Here is an 18921-nt window from a genome sequence, read left to right on the forward strand (position 1 = left end):
ATGTAGGGTACCTCAAGATCACGATCTTGCTTTCAAAAGTTTGAAATTTTACTTGCATACTTAATTACCAATATATTATACAGATGGCAAGGACGTACATTATTACGCTGGCATTGTACTTTAGGGGGAAAGCATAATTCTACTTCTCTCTCATAACTTCTTTTACTTTGATTTTTCCGAGAAAATTTTGAAAATAAAAATTATACATATGAATTATGTAATGGGTGGGTTCTTAAAGATAATCTCTAAATCAAAAATCTGTAAAACTACTTACAAAGAGATTTTTAAGTTGCAATACAAAAAAAAAACAAAACGTAAAAAGGGATTTTGAAGCTAAAATCAATTAAATATCAATTATTAGTTTAATTGGAAAACATTCAAATGAATTTTCTATTATTTATAGAATTCTTTCATAAAAATATTCTTTAAACTTCGAATTTGCTACAATAAAATACAAATTCAAGAGAAAGGACGAGAGAGAATGTTAATTCCTAAAAAACAAATGTTTAAACCTATAGCCATTTAATCATACTATAATTTAGAGGCATTAAAAAAGTAATTTTTGTGTAAAAAACAGTTTTAAAATTGTACTTATTAGCTGAAAAAAAAAACTGTTCATGAAGTAAATTGTAATATGATATTGTGATCATACTGTCGGCATTGGAGTTTAATTTACAAGTATTCTATTATAGAAATGCTAATTAAAACTGTCCGGTAGGACAGTTGTATAAGGGTTGATCATCAAAAACTGCACGAAAAAGCGTAACGTTGAAAAACACCCAACTTTGACAATTTTTTTCTCTTTTTCTATAAAAGATAAAATTCCCAAATTTTCTTTAAATCTTACTCCAAACCCTCCTTTATAACTGTAATTTTTTTGCAACAGCCTAGATTTGATAGATATTGAGAAAAAAGATGCTGAAAATGAGCAAAAACGGCATTTTCAAAAATTGTTCTTGTTCTTGTTCTTCTTCTTCTTCTTCTTCTTCTTCTTCTTCTTGTTGTTGTTGTTACCTTTTTTGTAAACAACGTAGCGCCTAAACGCGTGAACCGATTTTCATGAATGAGGTGTCATTCGAGTCGGAATGTTATGTAGATGTGCCTTTTGGGGGTCTCGATGCTGCACATCGAATGGGAGAGGAGTTAGCCCCCTTTATGTAAGGCCCCCTCCAAAATTATTATCATTAATTACTCTGTAAATCTTAGCCCGATTTTGATAAAATTTGGTAGGATGACAGGGTTAGGGCTCCCCTACGTAACATTAAAGCGACGATCTGCTCTTACACTTGTTAAGGGGAAGTATAGCAATCGTTTCAAATTATCGAAACGTGAACCGATTTTCATGAATAAAGTGTCATTCGAATCGAAATTTTGTACAGATTTGCACTTTAAAAGTCTCGACGCTGTGCCTCATAAGGAGGGGAGTTTGCCCCACCCAAGTAAGGCCCTTTCTAAAACTATTATTACCAATATTTCTATAACGGTTAGGCCGATTTTGATAAAATTTAGTAAGAAGAAGTGGTTAAAGCTCCTCTACGTGGCTGTGAAGTGCCATCATGCTCTTACACCTACTAAGAGGAAGTATTGCAATCGTTAAAATTTTCAATGAGTGAACCGATTTTCATCAATGAATTGTAGTTCGATTCAAAATCTTTGCCTCTTTGCCTTTTAGGGAGAAGTACTGTAATCGCAGTTTATTTTTCTTACTCCTCTTAAAGGGAAGTACTGAAATCGCAGTTTAATTTTGCTATTTACGTACAAATTACCTTCCTATTTTATTCAAAACGCTTTCTCAAAAAAATTGTTATTGAGGATGGCTTGGGGACCGCAACTATAATCATTCTTTAAAAAGATCTGTCCAGTGGTAGTAACTCCGACTTAACACCTTTTCAGGTTATAATGATAAAATTAAATTTATTATTCCCAATTTTAATAAAATCTGTAAAGCAGATATGTAACTTTGCAAAACATACAAAAAAGAAAATCTGTCCAAAAGGTACAAAAATCTCTTTAACAAAAACTTACAGTTTAAAATGTTAAGTATAAGGGTTGATTAAACGCCAAAAGGTACACAAATCAGCTAGTACCCAACATTTCATTAATACTTCATTGATATTATTTTAAGTAATTTTACTACATTAATTTTCATTAATATTTTTTTGAATTTATTAGATGTTTCACAGACCCTTATGCTGGCCAGTTCATTCATTTTCTTTTTCTTTTTTTTTATGATTTAAGTCGCTTCAACAACTTCAACAATCTGCGGTTATTGGCGCTCGCAGCTTTTTTCAGTGCACTGCCGGCCTCCGGACAGTGTTCTCTCGTTACAGACAACTCTGTCCATCACCCGGACAGTGAGCTGTAAGAAGCTCTTAGAAAGAGAAAATCTAAGGGTCTGCAGCTGGATTCGAACCCGGAACCTCCACGTGGGAATCCAATATGCTAACCGCATAGCTAATCCCTTCCCTTTGTTCATTCATAATATTTTATTTTTTTGTTATAATTATGATAAAATGTATATTATATTTTCGTAATTAAATAGGTACTTTATTTTAGCTTTATTCCAAATTATTCTTCTGATTTATCTTTATTATGCTCTTTATTCTGAATAGTCACATATATCGTATGTATGTACATGCACGTTAAAGTAAAAAAAGACAAAGGCAGAGTCGGCTACTATTTAAATTTGAATCACGGATTTAAAACAATATTTCAGTCTAGAATTCGTCTTTCCGAAGTATTTGTGAGCACAAATAACGCGTAGGTAATATCAAGTAAATTATTCAGCAATAATTATTCATTTCTCAATTGTAATTTAATTTAGTCCCTCTAATTTTACTTATAGTAAAATACTGGAATAATTATGTTAGCTGTCATAAAAATATGCATATCTTATTTATCTTATTACAGTCAATCTAAGTTAAATGGTGTTCTACTTGAACAAATATTTTGTAGATTAAAATGGCCAGCATAAGGGTCTGTGAAACATCTAATAAATTCAAAAAAATATTAATGAAAATTAATGTAGTAAAATTACTTAAAATAATATCAATGAAGTATTAATGAAATGTTGGGTACTAGCTGATTTGTGTACCTTTTGGCGTTTAATCAACCCTTATACTTAACATTTTAAACTGTAAGTTTTTGTTAAAGAGATTAAGTTATATAGCAAGCGAGTGGTAATTGGACATCGTAACCCAGTGTACTCTCCATGGAGATATTCCTTCGGGAATTTAACTTCTGCTCGAGTGAAATTTCTGGTATCTTCTAACCTTGATACATGATATCTCTTGTATAAATAATATTGATTTTAATCCATAAATTGGGTAGGAATGATAATTTATATTTTCTCTTATTCTGGTATAAGCATTAGATCGGTATTTCACTTCCGTATTGAAGATTTATTTATATAATTTAATGAAAATTTAATAAATTATATTGCAATTTATTTTAAGAAAATGGTTGATAGAGGCTTGCATACTTCGATTAAAGACAGTCTTTTCAGTTATTCAGGATAATTCCCTTAGTTCGCATTCTTGGCAAACTAAAACTGAAAGTTTAGTCGAATTAGTTTTGCGACATTGCTCAGAGCTATGATCACCAAAATAGTACTAAAGATTGGTAGTGAAGCATTACAAAAAATTTGGGAATATGATATAATTGAAATACTCGATTTTTCTTCGACTAATTGGATGGAAATCTACACAATAAAGAAATGATTGCAGTCAAATGTCCTTACCATTTCTTCCAAGAAGTTTACATATGCAGTTTAAAGAAGCAAAAGAACACCAAAAAAAATTGATTGAAGTAATAGAGGTAATAATAGGAGAAATTGTACATAAATTAGTTACCTTTAGGTAAAGCAGATGTAATTGTCGTACAACTCAATTTGCATCCAGTCAAAGAGGAGAGGCAATACACAATATATGAACATGTAGCTGATTACTCTATGACAAATATAAGGTATTCCTTGTCATATAATTTGAGTTAAATAATAGTAATTTTGAATGCTCCATACACATTGCAATACGTCTCACTTAAAAATGAACAAAACTTTTTGTTTTACAATTCCTGCAAGGAAGGGGTTTGGCAGCTGTTACTGCTTTTATGGTCGCCACGTGTTAAACATTTGTAAAAGAACTTAAAAAGGTTTTTTAAAAACTTCCTAGGCTGTAGAAAAACACATATGACAATGGTTGTCAGGTCAGTGGCGAAATAGTTCTTACACATTTCCAACATTTCTGTTTTAGGAAATAATTTTTGGTCAAAACCACATTGCATTTAAACACACCGAAGTTTATGGGTTTTACACAGATTTTTGAGATTTATTTACATTTATAATGAACACATTTCATTAAAAAACAAATCATTTAAATAAACAAACCAATACTTTCTTCGAAGTTGATATTTTCATTATTTGATCTCAACCCAAGAGGCTTGGACCCAATCCACACTTCTTATTGTCATATTAAATCCCATGCAACATCGTACTCCTCCTTTACAAAGTGGTCATCAGGCCGTTGTTCCTCTACACTTGCTCCGCCTAGAGCCTAGCCAATTTAGTTGCAACATTGAGAAACTCTAGTTCAACTACATGTTCATATATTGTGTATTGCCTCTCCTCTTTGACTGGATGCAAATTGAGTTGTACGACAATTACATCTGCTTTACCTAAAGGTAACTAATTTATGTACAATTTCTCCTATTATTACCTCTATTACTTCAATCAATTTTTTTTGGTGTTCTTTTGCTTCTTTAAACTGCATATGTAAACTTCTTGGAAGAAATGGTAGGGACATTTGACTGCAATCATTTCTTTATTGTGTAGATTTCCATCCGATTAGTCGAAGAAAAAGCGAGTATTTCAATAGTTCAAATAAATGGGTTGTTACGACAATAAGCAGGCTGAGAGCGAACCACGCGGTGTGCGGATCTTATCTACACAGGATCAACAAGAGGTCCTCTCCTCTTTGCGTAGATTGCAATGAGGAGGAGGATTTCAAACATGTAATAATGATATGTTCACGTTATGTGGTAGAAATGAAACGAATGTTTGACGATATATACAGGTATTTAGATGCACCATTTCGCTACGAAGACATTATATTCTCCACCAACATTTATGTGCTTAAGTCGTTAGCAGAGCTAGCAATGAAATATGAATGTATTTAAAAGCTATAGCCGAATTAGGATGAATGGAAGAAAATGCTTAGAGAAGGATTACGCGATTTTAATTTTGGTTAAGCTATAAGGATGGCAGGAGCACAGAGTGCTGCTCCATCCATTAGCAGTAGTTTATGTAAATAGCGGTATATAGTAGAATGATGAATGTGTGAAGCGAATGTATTTGTAGGTAAGAATGGAGAGTGAGTGATATTCTAGTGATAAGCACCTAGACGATGCTGGCTGTATGGCGGAACTCTAGTTCACCTCTCAGTCTTGCGACTGATTCTCCTCTATGTATTCTGAAGTCAACTCTCAATAAGCGATATCTTCAATAATAGCTTATTCGGTTTTATTCAAAAGCATCTAATGAATCTCCTCTCCGATCCAGATTAATCCAGTCTGTCACGAAATAGACCTATGATCTTTCCATACCCTACAGACAGAAATGACTTTTAACACGTCTTTCTCTAATTTTATTTAGTCGATGCGTTTTTTTTTTCTCCTTTTTAACTGCATTCTTAATCTATGAAAAAATGTTCATACATTGGAACTTCTTTTTATTGTAAGTTTTGTACTTATTTTTAAATAAAGTTTTTACGATATCTATCAATCTTTATCTTGCTACCATTCTCCCTCCAATATTGTTAAGCGTTAATTGCAGAATTCTTTCAGCCTGAATAATTAATTAGCTAGTAGGAACTAAGCTGTTCAAGCAGAATTTTTTCTGACTGCAACATATGTATATTATATATTCCTCGTTTTTAAGTTGTTTTTTTTTTTTTTTGCAGTGTTTCTAATTAAGTTGATTTTAGACCAGCAAATGTTTTTTAAAAATATATTTTGTTAAAAATTTACTTGCAACAATTGGCTAAGGCAACAACAAAAAAAAATGTAATTTCTGAGAAAACGTAAAAAACAGAAAACTTTATTGGTACAACGGATACCTCTTTACCCTTTTTCAGAAACTGTAGAAAATAATGTTTTGCAGAAAGTTACTGATCATTAAAAAAGTTCTTGAACCCAAGAGCTGAACCTGATTGAGAATCTACATGGGGTTAAAAAAAAAAAAAAAGATTATTTACTAAGGAGGCTGACTCTAATGTATACAAAAGAGATAACTCCAAGTGCTTGAAGCAAAACTTGACTTGGTAAGAGCACAAGCCAAGGAATTAAAATACTTCGAATAAGAGAGAGGCAACGGTGACACCTTGCGGATAAGTATAGTGAGAAATGCTGTTAAAAATTTCTTTTTATTAATCTTTACAAATCTTTCATTAATTTTATGCATTTCATTTCATGAGTTAGAAGTTTACTGAGGCAGATGAATATTGAAGAAAGGTAAATTATCGGTATACGTTAAAATGATTGCTCATTTGTTGATCTTAATGGCACAATTTTAATAATATGTATATAATAATGCCTTTAGTGCAAATCCTTTGCATTTATACTCCAAAATGTATTGATTATAAATGCATAAATGTAATATAGTATTTCCTTCTCACAGCATTTGAAATGTTAGACAAAAATCAATATTATAACTCTGGGAAGTAAGGCAAAGATGTAATATTAGATGTGTTGATCTTGAGCGTTAAAAGTAGATAAGTAATGATCAGAAAGTTCATGTGTAACATAAAGAAAGTTATATGAAACTTCTATTCTGTACCTTGTTTTGCTTTATGTTTTTTTTGTTTTTTTGTTGTAAGGAAAGTCAACAAGGAAACTTGTTAAATAATTTGTTACACATCAGCCCTCAAGTAAAAGTTTTGAAGAGTAGAACTTTTTACAACGCACACAGCAGCAGATATTCTTTCTGAAAGTTTCGCTTCATTTCCACTACCTTTGTGAGTGTTAGTTGTTCTTGCTTTTATGTATGCCTAAAAATAAAGTGGAAGCTGAAAGGTTGGTTATTAACTTATTTTCCTTTTAAAATAAACGTACTTATTTTAAATGTTAATGTTACGACATATTTTCCCATACATGCATGCATTAACAGACTAAAATTATTATTGAAACAGTTCTTTGAGAAAATGAAAGGGAAATTCTTTTCTGTCTCTTTCATTAAAAATAAACACTTCAAAGGAAATAATTCAACTAAGGCGAATTCTTTCAGTTTCAGGCAACTCACTTGGTAACTGTTCCTTGCTAATTGGCTATTAGCCCATGATAGTTGGTCCATCCCCTAAAGGATTTATCTCATTTTTAAATACTAATTAAACACAATTTTTTGATAGTAGAGTCAGTTCTGTAAAAAATAAATTTAAAATTATAACGAGTTTTTTTTAAAGTGTATGCCAATACTTCAGTCTGTAGAGGTAAACAACCTTTTTTTTTTTATTTCCAAAATCAAGCAATATCAAATTTTACACGAATATCAATATAAATATCAAGTCGGTAAAGACCGGGTAAAGGATAAGAGACAATCCAACCCAAAACTTTCCTAGGATTTCCAGGTTAGAAGGGGAGCTTCAAGATGTGCAGCGCCACATAGTACTTTTTTTGCCACATTTCTGTACATAAGTGCAGAAAAAGGTGAATACTAGGTTCTATTCTGTTAGATTTAAACCTAATTTCCACTTTTGATGCTGATTTGTGAGCATAGCTTATAATAATAACTGTACACATATTTAATATACGACATAAACATAAACCAGCATATTAGCTTTACAAAAATTAAATTGAACTGTTAGTATATATTTTGAGGAAATCCAAACCAAATTCTTTTTCTTCCTCACCAACACAAAAGTTTTTTTTCCTAAAGAAATTAATGAATAGCATTAATAGGTAATTATTATAAGATGTACGAGGGTCGTTTGAAAAGTCCGTGCAAAAATAAAAACTACTTAATTTTTTGGGGTAAACCTTTTTTATTTTTCAACATAGTCTCCTTTTAGGCTTATACACTTCGTCCAACACTGCTCTAGTTTGTTGATCCCTTCCGAATAATAGGATTTGTCCAAGTCTGAAAAATAGCCATTCGTTTCTGCAATAACCTCCTCGTTTGAATAAAATCTTTTTCCCGCCAGCCATTTTTTCATATTAGGGAACAAATAGTAGTCCGAGGGAGCCAAGTCTGGAGAATAGGGGGGATGTGAAACGAGTTGGAACCCTATTTCCATTAATTTTGCGACCACAACTACTGAGCTGTGAGCTGGTGCGTTGTCGTGATGGAAAAGGACTTTTTTGTGGGCCATTCGTGGGCGTTTTTCTTGCAGCTCGGTTTTCAAATGGTCCAATAACGATGAATAATATGCACCTGTAATAGTTTTACCATTTTCCAGATAGTCGATGAGGATTATTCCTTGCGAATCCCAAAAGACAGTCGCCATAATCTTTCCGGTCGAAGGAACGGTCTTCGCCTTTTTTGGCGCAGATTCCCCCTTGGTAACCCATTGTTTAGATTGTTCTTTGGTCTCAGGAGTGTAGTGATGTATCCATGTTTCATCCACAGTGACGAAACGACGCTTAAAGTCCAGCGGATTCTTCTGGAACAGCTGCAAACCGTCCTTGCAACACTTCACACGATTTAGTTTTTGGTCAAGCGTGAGCAATCGCGGCACCCATCTTGCGGATAGCTTTGTCATGTCCAAATGTTGATGCAAAATATTATGTACCCGTTCATTCGAGATGCCCACAGCACTAGCAATCTCACGCACCTTCACTCTTCTGTCATCCATCACCATATCATGGATTTTATCAATGATTTCTGGAGTAGTAACCTCAACAGGGCGTCCAGAACGTTCAGCGTCACTTGTGCCCATATGGCCACTCCGAAAATTTTGAAACCACTTATAAACTGTTCTAATCGAAGGTGCAGAGTCACCATAATGTTTATCAAGCTTCTCTTTAGTCTCCTGAGGCGTTTTGCCTTTCATAAAGTAGTGTTTAATCAACACACGAAATTCTTTTTCGTCCATTTTTTGAAAATCACTCGACTTCCTCGATTCAAACGAATGCCAAACACAAAGAAATAGACCGATCTGGCTGAAACTTGGTGTGTGTTCTTCCAAGAGATGCTACTAACTAAACATAACCTCGATACGCGCCAGTAGTGCTATCTCTCTGACTTTGCACGGACTTTTCAAACGACCCTCGTATGTATTAGAATCTAGAAGACTACCTTAATAATTTAACTATAAGCCCCACTAACTTAAAATTTGATATTTTTAATAAGTTCAGTAATTACGTTACACTGATATCAGGAGTGTACAGTCTAGAGTTTATAACGCTATGAAAAAATAAAAAACGTAAGGCAATTTCCATCAAAAGAATTTTTAAGCTCTGATAACTACACTTGGACAGCAAAACTATAAGAATGAGTATCAGTGGAAAGTATAAGATCAATTCCACGATCAGTTAGAAGAATATCACTCGTTACTCGTTCTATCAATGGCAGAGGAGCTATAGAGGCCTCAATGTTAGTCAAGCTGGATCTGTTATCCACAATCAGTATTAGCCAGACCAGGAGGTTCATAGCTTTGCTTACGCTTAGTAGTCACACAATGAACTTTGAAGCCCGTAGTTGTTACATTAAAGCTCTGTTGCGCTTTTTGACAATATAAATATGTAAGATAAGTATTTATAGAATACTGGCAACTACTTTAGTAAGTTCTTATTTCTTATAGTTATATTTTATTTTTTTATATATATATAACTGCACTAATTTACAAATTAAAGTTTTTTGTGTAACTAATAAATGTAAGTCGTGTTAAGTTTTTACTTAGATAAGCAGTTATTTTCTTTTGTTACATTCAAAATCAATTAAATATTACTATCAGAGGGTGTACAGTTGGAAAATTGTCGAACAAGGAAAATGCTTCAGCTATTACGGCATATTACCCTTGATAATCAATTTTCCGCTTTTATGAATTCTAAATTGTTGATGTTTAATTAATCATCGGTGATCATAAAGTGTTTCGAATTGCTGTACGGATTTAATTTATATTAGTCTGAGTTTACAAGTTGGCTTCTTTATTAACCTCATGTGTGCAAGTATTGAAAAATTTAGGGTACTAATGAATAGTCAAATCAATTTAATTTAATAATAAAATTTGATTATTAATTTAAATTAAGCAATTCTTTGCTTGATTCATGGCTTGTAGTCTTATATCGCTTTTCACTGTGAATTGGATACCTCTTCAGGAATCTCCTATGTTCTTAAGGTTAGACGAAGCTTGGATTGTAACGATTTGCTAACTGAATTTTTTTAGTTATTGAATTACAGAATTGATTATTGCTAACATAAATAACCTATTGGGTAGAAGTCAAAGGGCCTCAAAGATGGGTGAGGATCCGAAAATGATCATGTAATGTACAATTTATGAAATATGAAATATTGAATTCCCTAACAAGATTTTCTCTTGTCAATACTTCCACATATAATCCGATCACGATAGAGAAGTACGGAGCAGAAAATATTGCAAAACATATTTATGAAGTACATTTTTATTGTCCGTAATGAATATTTATAAGACATAAAGAGTTATGTACATATATATATATATATATATAATATAAATAATTCATTACATTGCACCATAATGAAATAGAAAAAAAAAACAGTAATGATCCATTTTGTACTGCGCACTCACACCTCACTACACACTTTTGGACAATTGATCGGATTCACGTCACTATTTTATAATTCTTAGAAACAAATGATATTCACTTCCCGACTTGTTTATTATACTGAACACATGTTAATGTTCTAATACAAGTAAATTTCTTGTCTAGGTAGAGTGAGCCACATACTAAATTTGTACAGCACAAACATCCTAACCTAACGACCATACAAGCACATTGCCTACTTGACTCCGTATAATTTTTAAGGTTAATTTTAAATTCATAATTGATAAAGTAGAAGTTGAAATTAAACTTGAGTGTTACTCTTCTACTGCAGATTAACAAGCTGACAACTGGGATTAAGTGAATTAAGAAATAAAGGGAAAAAATATTTTTTTAAATTTATTGCTTGAGTTTTCCTTGTTGGAGTAAAAGAAAAGAAGATTAAAGAAATAATTAAGGTAGGATTTAAGTAATAATGCAATATTATTATATGAGTAGAAATTATATTATTGTCTAGGCGGAAACCAGAATACAAATAAGAATCCAGAAACTAAAAAAATGCCACCAACTGAATCTATTTCTATTAAAAGGTTAATTTTAGGAAGCTCTATATTCATAAATGATAATAATTTAGATGTGCCAATTAAAGTTGATTGTTAGAGCCCCACAAAAACATTCAACGTTTTCACGTACTCCTATTTTCAAATTTTAAAAGAAATAAATCCAATAGCAACAAAAATCTTTATTTCATATCGTACTCGGTGAATACGTATTGAGATAATCTTACAGCTTTTTCAATACTCCATATCACTGAAAAAATCAACTAAAAATCAGTCCTACGTGCCCTTAGAGAAGTTAACTGGCTACCTTAGAATTCCCTATTAGAGAATTTTGATCTCCCAAAACGTAGAAATTACACTGACAGCCCAAACACTCACACGCTCTTAGGGGCCTGGAGAGGTAATTGGGTTTGCAGCTATTAAGAGTAATTTTCAGCTCTGTAACACACCCACACACTCACTTGCCCCACATAGTATTCTCCTGCAGACTACCACATTGTGCGCACAACCGCTGAGCAACAAAAGAACTTTAAAATAGACATTTTTCTTGGCTTTTCAATCCCTCCTTTTACAAATCTTCACAGAAAAGAACAATTTTCCAAACATCTCGGGTCCACTATAGATATTTAAATCTAACAGTACAAACAAAAATTAACGAGTTCTATCAGTCGGACATAAAGTCGCACATTAAATTATACGTCTCTACTAGCTAAATTTTTTTGGTACATAACTCTCAGAAATTCCGCCCTCAAAATCGCCCTTTGTAAAGAACATATATACACGAGACTTTTCTCAGTTATAAGCAATAGTTTCTTTGTGTACAGATCCATAAATTTAGTAGATATTGAGAGTTGAAATTTGTTTGGGTCATGACACGTCTGAAATTGCGCCCGCTATATCTTCCTTTGTAAACAACTATTAGTTTACATATACAGTACACATTTCTCAGTTATAAGCTATAGTTTGTTTGTTTACAGATCCATAAATTGGGAAGATATTAAGAGTTGAAATTTTTTTGGGTCATGACGCGCTCTGAAATTGTGCCTTTTATATCTTCCTTTTAACAAAACACAACTATTAGTTTGAAATTTTGTTCTTTTATACAATATACCCGAGATGTCGAACTGTCACGCGTTTCAGTGGTGACACGCGTACTCATTTTGGGTTGGAGGCGTCGTCAGAGATAAAAAATGATCATATAATTTTCAATTACATAGCGATTTTTGGAGTACTTGGGTGAAATTAAGTTATTTATTGAGACGCATTTGGCAAATGAGAATTCCTTCATTTTTTAAATGAGACTGTTTTTTTTTAAATGTACCTGCATAGAAAACTAAGTTTGAGTCTTTTCGTTTGTTTAAGAAAGCGTTACTCTTGAGAGTTTTATCGCTGAAGTTTGTACGTAGAGAAATTAGTTACCATCATTGACATACCACTTTGTTTAATTTGCACTGTTTGTTTAATAGTAATTGAAGTTACATGTAGGTAGTTATTGAACTGTTTCCTACTTCTGGTGTTGCTCTGATGTTATAGTTTTTATTGTATTAATATTTTTATGGTAACTTAGTTTGTGTTATTTAGAAAACTAAGTATTCGTCTTTTCTGCTTAAGATCCCAAAACCAGTCTGTTTTGTGCATTTTATCGTGTAAATAAAATTATTTAAAATGAAAAATGTCACTTTATTTTCATACCGAATAAATAATAATTATTCAAACAATTTTTGCCAAGATTGCACCAAAGTTTTCTGTATTCAGAAAGCATTTACAATTGCATAACTACTGTCTATAGTTGAATAATAAATATTTAATTTGTTTTCTGTCATTTCTTAAGGTGTAAAGAATGTAAAAAAGAGAGTTCTAAATTAGTTCCCGTAGTGGTTGTTTGAAACTATGGACAGTAGCACTGAATAAAACATTTCCAATTTGGACATAAATGGAGAGCGTCCCATCTACTCAAGGAATTATTAATGACTGTAAGTTCAGAAACGTTTTCTTATTAAATAAATACAATTTATAATTTTGTTTTTAATATTATATTTATAGAAAAATTGGAAATTTTATCTTTTATTTAAAAAAGAGTACAAAGTGGGTTTTTTGGTGTTGTTCAACATTACACTCTATTGCAGTTTTCTTTACCATCATCGCTTAAAAACTGCTCTACTCCTTAAATTAAAAATAAAATCAAAATAATGTTTTCTACAAATATAAAAAGGAATTCTATGTAAATATTAGGTCCTAATATTAGTCTTCTTAAAGTGAAATAGTGTCCAGTGATAATTGACCCTCTACTTTTAAACCTCTTGTTTAACTAGAAAGGACTAGTACAAGTTCGTATTTAAAATCAATTAGCTATCCACCACGAGACAAAATGAATATCATCGAAAGTCTGTTACCTTTAATCTGTTTCCTTTCCTTCTTTTACCAACCGTTTGGTGTGAAAAATTATGTGCGCCTGTTGCCTGGGGTCAGGTGTTTGTCTTGACAGTTGGATTTAAGAACGGAAAGAGAAGATTGGGTGAAGAAGCAACTTATAGAGGTGTCACACTATCGGTCGTCTGAGGTCTTAACTCAAGTAATAAAGTTAAACGACACACGAGTGGTTCGGAAATGGGTAGCTTTAGATGAGAGAAAAAAAAAAAAAAAAAAAATTCTTGTCGCCTCATGAATGAATAGTAAGGGGCTGTCACTTAGCAGCCGCTTGTACCCCTTTTGCTAGGCTACAGAATGTTTAAAATTCACAAAATAAACATTTCTTGGGAATGCTTACAAAATTTAAGCTTTAGAAAGAAATAAAAAAATATATCAGGTGTGAAATTTTCACACTATCTTATTACACTTATAAAATACCTTAGAAAAATTTAATTTCTAACAAAAACGTACACTATAAATGACGTTTGCAGTTAAGCTCAACATTTTTAGTTAGCATCCTGAGCTTCGTAAAAATGTATTTTACAAAAGATTACAAAATAATCTGGAGTGGCAAAATCGATTTGTAATACGATTATTTCTTATTGCACTTTGTGTAATTAAATTTTGTTTCTACTTAGGATTTGTAAAAATGATGGTTGCTATCAGTGTAATGTATAATATGTTCTCTTTAACAAAATAATATCAGAAAAAAGTATAATGTTGTTTGTTGGAAGTGTTACGTCATAACTTCTCTTCAGAAACCCACTAAAGCAATTTTACCTAGGGAAGGGGTTTCTTACTAAAGTTGTAGGATTAGATTAGATTGAATTAGGGTGGCCTCAAGGCCTGCGCCACCGCGACCCCTATGGATCTATTGTGGCTCCCCGGCTTTAGAGCTCACCCTCCAGCCCGTCCGTTTAATGAGACTCTTAATTCTAGAAAGTGGCTCCTGGGTAAAGCTCTCAGGCCTTGGTTTTTCCTCCCCGAGAAGTAACATCCTTAGCCATACGAGCCCCTCACACTGACACAACACGTGCAGTGCCGTTTCCTCCTCTTCCTGACAGAACCTACAAAGGCTATCTTCTGCCAGGCCCATGCGATGCATGTGTTTTCTGAGCCTGCAGTGGCTCATTAATAGGCCTACAATTATCCTTATAGCCCCACGGCCTTGACGGATTAATTCTGCGGTCAGCCTCGGCGAATGGCCTCTGATGAACTCCTTCGCCTGTCTCAGCCCAGAGACCACTTCTGAGCCCTACTCTGCACCCATACATTGATGGCCGCAGACTTAACACATTTCGAAACCCCAAAGCAGGGCTCCGGGCCAACGAAGTGTCCCGCAGAGCCTTCCCGGGCCAATAAATCTGCCACTTCGTTCCCCTTGTGTCCTGAATGACCAGTTACCCACACTAGAAAGACCTTATTCTGGTCACTAAGTTGTAGGATTAATAACATTCATTATGTCAATTTTCAAATGAAAACTTATCGTGATTACCTAGAGAAATTACTCCGCTACTCGAATAAGATGTTCTGGGCAGTTGCACTTCCAGTTGACTGATATACTTTCACTTAGAGTTTTGGTCATTAAAACTGTCTGGTGGTAGCACAGTTGTATATTGATTGATCATCAATAACTACCCGAAAAAGCGTAACGTTGAAAAACACCTAACTTTGACATTTCTTTTTTTCTCTCTTTTTCTATAAAAGATAAAATTCCCAAATTTTTGTTTAAAAGGTACGGCATATTCTCATTTACAAAACTAATTTTTATTGCAACTACATTGATTTGATAGATTTCAAGGGAAAAGTTGCCAAAAGTAAGCAAAAATGGCATTTTCAAAAATTGTTCTTGTAGTTGTTACTACAACATAGCGCCTAAGCACCTGAACCGATTTTTATAGTCATTCGATTCCGAATTTCATGTTGATGTACTTTTTGGCGGGGTCTGATAAAATTAGATAGAAGGATGGGGTTATTAGGGCTTCCCTACATAACATTCAAGTGCCGTTCTGCTCTTACACCAAATAATGAGAAGTATTGTAATTGTTTCAAATTACATTTTTATCCAAATTTTGGAAATCTCGAAACGGCTTTAACAGTTTTTATTTAACTTAGCTTGCTTCAACTAGTTGTTTATTATTTATTTCAACATTTTGTTTTTTTCTTGAAATAATTTAGAAGCTTAGGGGGAGAATAGAGGGCACTTCAAAGTATACTTCCAAAATTGACGGTAAAAGATGATTGGTTGGGTAACTAGTCACATTTACTTATTACCAGCCAATAATTTTATGGCAGGCTCAACCAACTACCTACCTAGATTACTTTATCTGGATTTTTCTAAATTAGAATTTTAATAATAATGAATTGATTTACCGTAGCAAGAGGAATGTGGATATGAAATGTTTTTACCTCATTAAGGGCCTCGATTTCAGTTGTAATAATACAATATTGTATTTTTTATACAAATGATGTATAATAATGTCACAGCTATAGATTCCTTGAGAAAAGCCTAGTTTTCTTTCTCGCCCGCTATAAATCCCCAGTTATTTAGAGAGGAGTAATGACCTCCGCTAAAAAACAAACAAAACAGTCACAATAGTTACAGATGGATGCTAGCCAATTTTGCTGCCCAGTATCTTTCATCATAAATGCCCATTTTTCTCTTCTTTTTTGTCCCATCCATTTTTGTTTTTAAACAGAACAAAAAAACTGTCCTCATAACAGATGTATGATGTTAGTGTCGAAATATTTGAATTGATTTATTCTGCTCAGTGCTAAATCTGGCTGATGATTTTTGTTAAAAAAAATGTCAATGTAAATATTTTAAAACTAATAAAAGAAAATCTAGTTCAATAAACTGTAGTCTCAATTATTTGGTAATTATTATTTCTTCATATTTTGTATAAGTATATTTAAAATATTCTTTGCCGTTGATATTTACGTTATTTTGTTTTTAAGTTTATTTGTTTACTTCAAAACCTCTGATTTGTGTTCCTCTTTCAGAGTACACATCGTGTTGGTCATATCTCCTCCTGTGACGAGCTAAAAAAAAAGGCAACTTCATACTACATCACCGTCAACACATGGAAGGCTTTTCAAATCATGTACTTCCTACCTTTATTGAATATATATTTCAGCAAAATGGTTGCAATCAATAGAGAAAAAGTTCTGAAATATTGAGTGAAGTCAAAAAAAACTTAAAGGTTGCTGATGGGTTAACGTGAGTATAAAAAAAATATTTCTCAATAATGGGTTGCAAGAATAAATATGACAGTTCTAAAGAAATAAAGAGCACACCAGTTTTGTCTGAAATAATGGAAACAAAAAGTGTTTGAGAGTTGGGGTAGTTTATATAAAATCTGCAGACATACAGACTGGTGTGATGAGCCAAATTTTGATCGGCTCACCGCCAAACAGGTAAAACAACTAAGAGCTGCTATATAGTGAAGGCATACTTCCAAATTATTACAAAACAAAGTAAAAACAACTAGTGGGATGTGTGCTTACATTTTATTTTATCATAATTCTATTAATTTCTTGTATTCTCTTAAATTTTGTAAGAGAAAAGATGTAATAAATTGTTCGAAATTGAATTTTATTGGAAAAACATGTTAGTTTTTAAAGAAAAATTAGAAATTAAAATTGTAATATTTCAGTAAGAGTAAAGAGGGTAAAAGATTTTTACCGTTAACAAATAGACCTTAAGCAAAAGGTACTTTGCATAATACAGTGCAACAGGGCTAAACTAAGTGATGTCGTCCTCAAGTCTCCTAAATTAAAAGAGGAGTTTAGAAGTAATTGTTATAAACTGTATATAACTGCATTTGGGTTGCACAAAACTTCATAACCTAAAGAAGAAAGAAAGGATTTGCTAGTGGTTGATGCTAATAATAATACGATAAAGGGACACTCCCGTTCGTCACCTTGGCCTTTTATCTACCAAGAGTGGTTGTGCAGAAAGAATTTCCATAATAATCAAGGCACTATGAATGGAGACTATAATGTAGGTTTAACATATGCCAGCTTGAGTGGCCTCGATGTGAGAAAGAAAAACATTTATTGGGCGCTGATGACCGCTGCATTTGATGTCATAAAAAAAAAAGGTCATACTTTAATCCGTGAGTTTTCGTTAGTAAGTCCATGATTGGTTTCTGCGTTGAGTTTAACCACAGGACTATAACGTCAGTTTTGGTTGTCTGACAAGTAATCGTGCTAGCACGTGGTAATGGTTTAGGGTTCATGTCTTGGGGAATCCACTTCAATTAGATGTCCATATCGAGCTGTTAACTAATGCTGCATTATGTACAAGTCGTCTGCATGTTTGTGAGTATGAATTTCACATCAGTTTTATTATTATTATTATTTTTTCAATGATTTAAGGCGCGTCAACGTCTAAGGTTATTGGCGCCTATTATTATTATTATTCTTTTGTACAAGTTCAAATTAAGTTCACTTTTCTTGAAAATAATTCACCTCTAATATGGTCCTAATTGAGAATGTAAGGTATGAATTTTGGTACAAATAAATTCACAATAACATATGAGGACATTTGACATTCCTCTTTTATTATACAAGAATGCACAAGAATCAAGAAATATAATGGAAATAAATAAAGTGACCTGCCTAAAAACTTTAGATATACAGTAGAATGGATGTCTGTTTTTTCTACCATCAGCTTTTATAATACACAAAATAAAAACGCGTCATTCTATATTTGGCGGATCTGGCAAGTTGCCGTTCTCAAACCAACCAGACAATACGTCCAGATGTGTGTGCGCAACACCATATCTTATGTGTCGAATCTTCTAACAATAACACTGTCGTTATTAATTTTCCACTGGACGGCCAGGGTGAGAGATAGGAGAGGGGGGATAAAACATGAATTTAATTACCAGTTACCTGTTCTTAACGATTGCCAGTATTGGATCTGATGCCAAAAAAATTAACTAAAAATAGAGGAGAATCAATTATTTTAATCTTTTGTTTTCTTTTTATCAACAAAAGAGAAGTGATTAGTTGAATTACTCTATAAAGACCATTCATCTTGGAAATCGGGAAATATAATTGGATTACGTTTCATTGGTGCCAGTCTGAAAAGGGAAGTGAATTCGTCAGTTTTTCCTTTAATTTTAGTGCTAAACATCCTCTCTATTAACATTCATACTAACAAATCATGCTTAACGTATTGATCCATCTTAATTATATACTATATAATATTTTTCTT

At 32.8% G+C, this 18921-nt stretch overlaps 2 protein-coding genes across 14 annotated transcripts in view; one reads left to right on the forward strand and one right to left on the reverse strand.

The window, feature by feature from the left end:
* stumps (DBB domain-containing protein stumps) overlaps positions 1-18921 on the reverse strand; it is a 125264-nt gene that overhangs the window by 18135 nt on the left and 88208 nt on the right. The gene's annotated exons all lie outside the window — the stretch shown is intronic.
* LOC141458718 (uncharacterized) overlaps positions 10835-18921 on the forward strand; it is a 37591-nt gene continuing 29504 nt past the window's right edge. For 3 of the 10 annotated variants that reach the window (XR_012461122.1, XM_074137068.1, XM_074137069.1), the window contains exons 1-3: positions 10839-11186; positions 13120-13261; positions 16701-16917. The gene's annotated coding sequence lies outside the window, so the exon portion shown is untranslated. Of the gene's footprint in view, positions 11187-13119; positions 13262-16700; positions 16918-18921 lie in introns of all 10 variants that reach the window. The other 7 variants (XR_012461124.1, XR_012461121.1, XM_074137072.1 and 4 more) reach the window with 6 other exon arrangements.

Source organism: Rhodnius prolixus, unplaced genomic scaffold, assembly GCF_049639745.1.
Source record: "Rhodnius prolixus isolate KJV_2025 unplaced genomic scaffold, Rpr scaffold_5, whole genome shotgun sequence".
Taxonomy (NCBI): Eukaryota; Metazoa; Arthropoda; class Insecta; order Hemiptera; family Reduviidae; genus Rhodnius; species Rhodnius prolixus.